The sequence below is a fragment of the Acinonyx jubatus genome, chromosome C2 (genome assembly GCF_027475565.1).
Source record: "Acinonyx jubatus isolate Ajub_Pintada_27869175 chromosome C2, VMU_Ajub_asm_v1.0, whole genome shotgun sequence".
In the NCBI taxonomy this organism is placed as follows: Eukaryota; Metazoa; Chordata; class Mammalia; order Carnivora; family Felidae; genus Acinonyx; species Acinonyx jubatus.
In genome coordinates this window covers 100,562,146-100,569,013 of record NC_069384.1, presented here as the reverse complement: position 1 = coordinate 100,569,013, position 6,868 = coordinate 100,562,146, and the positions used below count along the sequence as shown (strand labels likewise).

At 35.2% G+C, this 6,868-nt stretch overlaps 1 pseudogene; it reads right to left on the bottom strand.

Moving 5' to 3' along the window:
- Positions 1–2,087: 2,087 nt before the first annotated feature.
- Positions 2,088–3,157, bottom strand: LOC106969489 (actin-related protein 2/3 complex subunit 1A-like; annotated as a pseudogene).
- Between the last annotated feature and the right edge of the window lie 3,711 nt (positions 3,158–6,868).

Below are 6,868 nucleotides of genomic sequence, written 5' to 3'. Positions count from 1 at the left end.
GAGCATATTTTAACACAATTAAGTAATAAAAATGGACATATTTGTAAAAGCCAGAAGTTCCTCTGGGGTAAATAAAAGGACTGATGTTATTTGAACAACCTTTGTGATATAAGTTTATGTTATTCAAACCTCAACAGTAATCCATCTAGCAAATTATCACTAAGAATACAAAATAATATTTGCAGGTTAAAATAGGAAATGATACAATTTTAACAGATAAATTTCATCTTGGTTCTGTAGGCAAAAGCAAATTTATCTGAATGATCTGTCATTCTCAAAGGCTAATATATATTTCCACTTTCCCTAATGTTGTATATTTGACAAAACAATCCATATATTTCTATAATAGCACTGTATTCTTGGTTTCATATTATATTCTGATGTCTTAAAAACTTTATTGTTGCAGCTGACAAAATGCATATGATGAAACATGTTTCTTTTTCCTTTTTTAAATTTTTTAGAAAGATGGAGAGCAAGCATGAAATGGGAAGAGGGGTGGGGAGGGGAGAGAGAGAGAGACAAAGATTGAGAATCTTAAACAGGCTCCATGCTTAGAGCAGAGGCCAACGTGGGGCTCAATCCCACAACCCTGAGATCATGACCTGAACCAGATGCTCAACCAACTAAGCCACATGTTTAGATTTAATTAAGCATAATCTTTCCTGCTTAAGAATTAAAGAGACACTGTAAAATATATATTTTTTGAAGTAAAGGAAATAGAAAACCAAAGACCATACAGGCCTAATGTATTGCAACTTAACCTGAAATGTGTGTCACGTTATGTGTATAGATAGAGAAAGAGGCCCCAGTCACATTAAAATAAAGTGACTATTTCAGATTACTTTTTCAATTTCTGTGTCCAAAACTATCACATTCAGAAGAAAAATATGCAGACTTCTAAGCACACTGGAGGAAGATATTGTTTAAAATAATATGTGTGCATATCACATTTAATGAAGGTCTTATATTACTCTATTTTAAAATTAGGATAAAGTTATCTTTTCTTGTCTAGGTCTTTTCCTAAATTGTGTGTGTGCATGCCAAGCCAGAATTAATAATACTTATTAAGAAGCTTAATTTAATTTTAAAAGTAAAATATCCAGTTGTCATTGCCAGACAGGTATGTTTTCTCGATATTTGATATTCCACTTTATGTAATGATTTATCTTTCCTTCTCCTTTTTATTTTTAATACTCATACCATAATGCCATATAAGTAATATCTCAGAATTAAAATTTGCCTTACAGCAAGCTTGTTTCCAGTCATTATAAGTTTTTGGAAGCCCATGTCAATATTCCTTGGGTGAAATGCGTGTGGCTTCTTCTGTTCTGGTTTTACGCTTTAAGTTAGTGATGGAGATCATGTATTGTTTTTGTGAATAAACCTGAAATCTAGGGGTGTTATTTGAGAATTATTCTTTCAGTTCTAAAAATTAGATCCTTGCCATGAGAAATATTTTAACATTTTATAATCACTAAAAGTCAAATTACCTTAAACATTTGGGATGTAGAATGAACTGTATTTCTTTTTTGTTTTTCACATTCAGTATTTTTATTTAATTGTTTTGCAGAAAATTTACATATCTCTCCACCCTTTCCTTTAAGGTAGTGTGACAATTTTCCATAATAAACTACTTAAAGAGAAGCTTTGGTCAAGAATGGAATGAAATAGCAAAAACAAAACGATACCAACAAAGAAAACAAATCACTGCTGCTTTAAAAAAACAACAACAATATTTTTGGGGCATTTGGGTGGTTAATCGGGGGACTCTTGATTTTGGCTCAGGTCACGATCTCAAGGTTTGTAAGATCCAGCCTCTTATGGGGCTCTGTGCTGACAGGGAGGAGCCTGCTTCAGACTCTCTCTATCTCCCTCTCTCTCTGCCCCTCTCTTACTTGCACTCTCCCTCTCAAAAACAAATAAATAAACATTAAAAATTTTTTAAAAACAACACTTTCACCAATTATATTCAAACAAAAATGCACAAACAATATTTGCACAGTATGTGTCTTCAGTGTTTCCTCAGGGCTGGCTCTTCTGACCACCATGCAAATGGCCCGGTCTCATCAGCACAGTTTGTCAGTTTGTTACGCTGGATCTGGGATGCTCACCCAGCTACACCCTGGGAAGCCCGGGATAGAAGACTCTAAGATCTTGAAATCCCAAATTATTATGGCTCCATGATGCCAGTAATGCAAAATTTGTGACAATCATGCTTGTCCACCTCATAAATACACACTTGAGTGATGCTATTCTGCAGACTGTTTTTTAGTCCTGAGTCGTGGTCCTCTTGTCCATGTTGTGGGACCTTTCCATGGCAAATGCTGGGTGTTCTGTTTGGAATGTCTAATTTGGAGATGAAGGTCAAGCAGCCACAGTCATCTACAGTGTAACGGACAGCGGTCATGGCCAGCAGCTACAAAGCTATTTTCCGAGACAAATGACACACTCAAAAGGGGCAGGAACTCTGTTTTCAGAGTTGAGACCTGCACAATTTTTGAGGCACCAACAACAGATATGGTTCTGTCATGGCTGACCCAGGCCGGGTGGCTCCCACTGGCAGAGAAGCTGACTCAATCCACCCAGCCACCAGTGCCACTGCCACCACATTGACATCAGCTTACCAAAAGGCTTCTTGCTGCCACAGGGCGTACTGGCTGGCTTTTCAGCCACTTCTTTAAGTTAGACAGAAAATACTCTGAATTTGAAACCGTATGATCCTGCTGCCAGCAAAACATTATTGGGATGCCAACCCAAACTGAGGACTGTGGAACGAATCAGCTTTTTAATGTGCTTGCTTACCCACCAGTCATTGTCAGACTCAAAGTAACAAACAGAAATGAGTCATGCTCCAATTCCCACAGCAAATTTATTCTCTAGAGGGCCACTTGACAAAAGTCACTACACGATTAATTCTCAGGATTACCAGAGTTGGCTTCTAGACACCATCTTTCAGACTCCAGACACAGGTATTGTGGTCTGTCCCACAAATGACGATGTGGTCACTCTTGAGAGCCCAGTCCATACCTGGGATGTGTTCGTTGTGCTCCTTGAGTTCATGAGCTTTCACCCGTTGGCTCCTGTTTCTTCTTATAGATGTGGACTTCGTAATTATTGGAGCTAAGAGCAATCTGGGTACAATCCCTGTTCCAGACATGACAGGTGACTGGCTCTAGTAAAAGCTGATGCAGAGACATTATACCTAGTGTTTTATAAAGGATAGAAAGCAGGTATCAGGGCAGTCCAGACCTGTTTGGAGTGGAGAATTTGCAGACTCTGGTCAGTCTCTGGGAACAGACTCCTACAGGTGCCCTCAGATGAACTCAGGAAACTAGTTAGGTATTTACTAAAGTGGCCCAGGAGAGAAACAGCCAGAGAATGAATAAAAGTGATTATGCAGGGCACTAACTTGGAAGCTAAGTAGTAGCTGCTGTTAGATCAAATTGTTGGAAAAGAATTTGGTGTTGTGCAAACTGTAGAGAATGCACTCGAGGATGATATACCGTCAATGGCATGGCTGTGGATGCTTGGCCTTGAGGCTAATCCATCGGCACCTCCTGCGATTCCATGAGCTATGCAAAATAATTTCATTTTCCAATTATATTAGTGAGTTGTCTTTCATTACTCATACCTAAGAACTTGACAAATATCTACAAAAAACAGAGGAAAAATAGGATTGGGATGGGTTCCAAGACTGACTACATAGTAAAGAGACAAGAATCTGAATGAGATTGTGTCATGTATCCTTGACTTTTGAATATATTTGATTTGATCCTATATGTGTCAAGTTCAAGAAGTAAAAATATAACTCAGGACCTTATCTCTCAAACCTGCCCCTTAGCGATGTTCTCACTCTATGTCCTTACAGCACTTCCTAGTTAAAATCTCCTTTATCTCACTAACATTATTAAAATAACATCTTATGTCACCTTTCTGCTTCAAGTTTTCATGTCTCAAATCTACCTCCTATGTTACCTAGAGGCTAAATTACCCAAAGAGATAAAATTAATCATGTCTCTTCTGAAATCTCTTCAGTAGTTTCCTGTCTTGTCTGCAGGATGAAGAACAGTCTCTTCTGGAGGGCATAAAAGACCTGCCCTGTCTCTCCACATGGTCTTAAGTGGTGTTATGCTTTGTCCTTTAATTTCTAGGTCTCTGGTCTGGTTGTGGTTTGCTATACATACTTCACTATGTTATATATTTGAACCTTTATTCATGCTGTCCTCTCTTTTAGAATAACCTTCCTTGCTCATTCATTTGATAATAACATTTCTTTCTCTTGGGTAGATGATCTCTAAGTGGGACTAAGTGCCTATGGTAAACTTCCCATACCACCCTACACAAACTTCTATCATTAATTCCACATGTTATTATGTATTTTCCACGTATAAATTATTGATTAATTTGATTTTTTTCCAGAATTTGAATATTTCTGAGGGCAAGAACTGAATCTCATTCATGTTGGGTTGCTATCCAACAACATTAACATTAACATTATGAGGCACCTGTGTGGCTCAGCCAGTTATCTGACTCTTGATTTTGGCTCAGGTCATGATCCCACAGTCGTTTGAGCCCAGTATTGGACTCCACACTGACAGTGTGGAGGGTGCTTGAGATTCTCTTCCTCTCGCTCTCTGTCTGCCCCTTCCCTGTTCACATTCTCTCTCTCTGTCTCTCTTTCTCTCAAAATAAATAAATAAACTTAAAATAAATAAACATTATGTGGCACATAATAATGCTTAATAAATGATGATTCTGTCATTTCAGGCAATGTAGATGACTGAAATATGAAGATGAAATTAGATAATGTTTTTTGGAAAGCATGTGATCCAAAATATTATCTACGATAAACCCCAAAATATCATCTACACCTTAGTTACCATTACGGTCATCTTTAGAGTACTTATTGTTGAAAGAAATGAATTAATATTAAGACATGCATATGTTTAGGGATTGTCTATATTCCACAATGTAGAAATAAATTTAGTGATTCTTATTTACAAAATAATGTATAGTACACTTTGATGAAATTTTGGCAACTTAACAGAGTTATACAATATAATGTTGCATTTAAAATGATTTTTTTTATCTTTTAATTTCTTTTTGCTTTAGAAAGAAATATCTTTGCAGGTTGAGGTATTGCTTGTTTATGTCAATGCCCTGTGACATTTCAATTCAGTATAACCATTTTGGAGAATTTTATTAGAGTTCCACATGAAATAACTACGATGCCTAAAATATTGAATTTATCAGATTTATAATAGGTTTTTGAAATACATAATCATGCATCCCAAACAATTTTGGGAAATACATAATACATATTTCATATATGCATAAAATACACAATTTGTTATATTTGTGAGTGGAAGACACCAAAATATAACCATATCTCTCAGTTCATATTATATTGCCCCTTTATAGACATAAAGTATTATAAAATCATCTTCTGACCCATTTTATTAACTGTGGGAAATTAGTCATAACATTGTTTATGGTATTTTGATACTCTTAACTATAAATTTATATTTGAATCTCTCAGACACAAACACCAATTATTATGTTATAATATAGGGAGTTAAAAGATACAAATTACTTCCTGGATAATTTTAAGAAAACTTTTACTCTATATTCCCTCATTTCATGGTATATAAAAACATGCCTATCTAAATATGTTTTGTATAACTGTATTATACATCCTTTATTGCATCATCGAAAGTTTCATTTCAAAAAATACATATGAATTTTATCCATTATTGCAGAAATATATTCACTTTACTTATATTCGTACATAATAAATTAGTAATTATAAAACCTTCAATTTTCTTTTAAGAATTTTTATCTGTGATATTATGTATGTGTATTTTGTCACATATTCAATGCTGGAAATGGAAATTTTAAATTTTCCATGGAGTAAATGCATATGTATTTATATGTACACATGCATAGTTATTCAAGCATATAGGTGAAAATACTTCTCTCCATGTATGTATGAACACATGTTTGATAAATACTGAGTGTTAATGACAGATGTCATTTTAAACAGATGTAAAGCAAATTAGGCCTACTCTCTAGAATTGCTGGTGTTCTGATTTTCTCTGACCTTGAATAGTACACGTCTTCCTATTGCTTTAGTTAGTTTCCACCCCCTTTTCTTCCTTCAATTTTCTTTAGAACCAAGGTCAGACCTTCTATATCAGTTCCCTACAGAGTAAGAAATGGCTTATGAGAAAGTACAGAAGCTATTTGGGGTTAGAGATACAGCTTAAAGGGAAACATCTAAAGACAAAAAGTTGGAAAGGCCCAAAGGTTTCATGTGCAACCCTTAAAGGAAAAAAAATAAAGTTCACACAGATACTAAAACTATATATGAGTTGATTTCAACTTTGATGGAAAGTTCTTTCAGAGTCTGATAGGAGAATTATAAGTAATTGCAATTTTAAGAGAGTTCTTGCTTATTGTTACATCAGAACTATATTATGTTTTTTACAATATGTAACATATTTGCCTATAATATCCCTTATCACTTTGCTATTCAAGTGTCCGAAATCTACTTAACAACTCATATAGAGTCAATGATAATTCCATTTGTGAACTTTTATGGTTCTTATATGTGAACGAACAGGGGAATGTGAAGCAAATCAGGGTGTTCTTGCTCCTGACACCTAACTCTAAAATGAAACATATTTAAAATACACCCCCCACCCCCCCCCCACACACACTTATACAATAGAGTTTTATAGTTGCATAGTTTGCAAGGGTGAAATTAATGATATGAGAAAAGTAGAAATTGAACAGGATTTCATATAATGTAGAAAAGATATATAGCCAAATATATCAGATTCTTAAAGCTGCCATAACAAAGTACTAC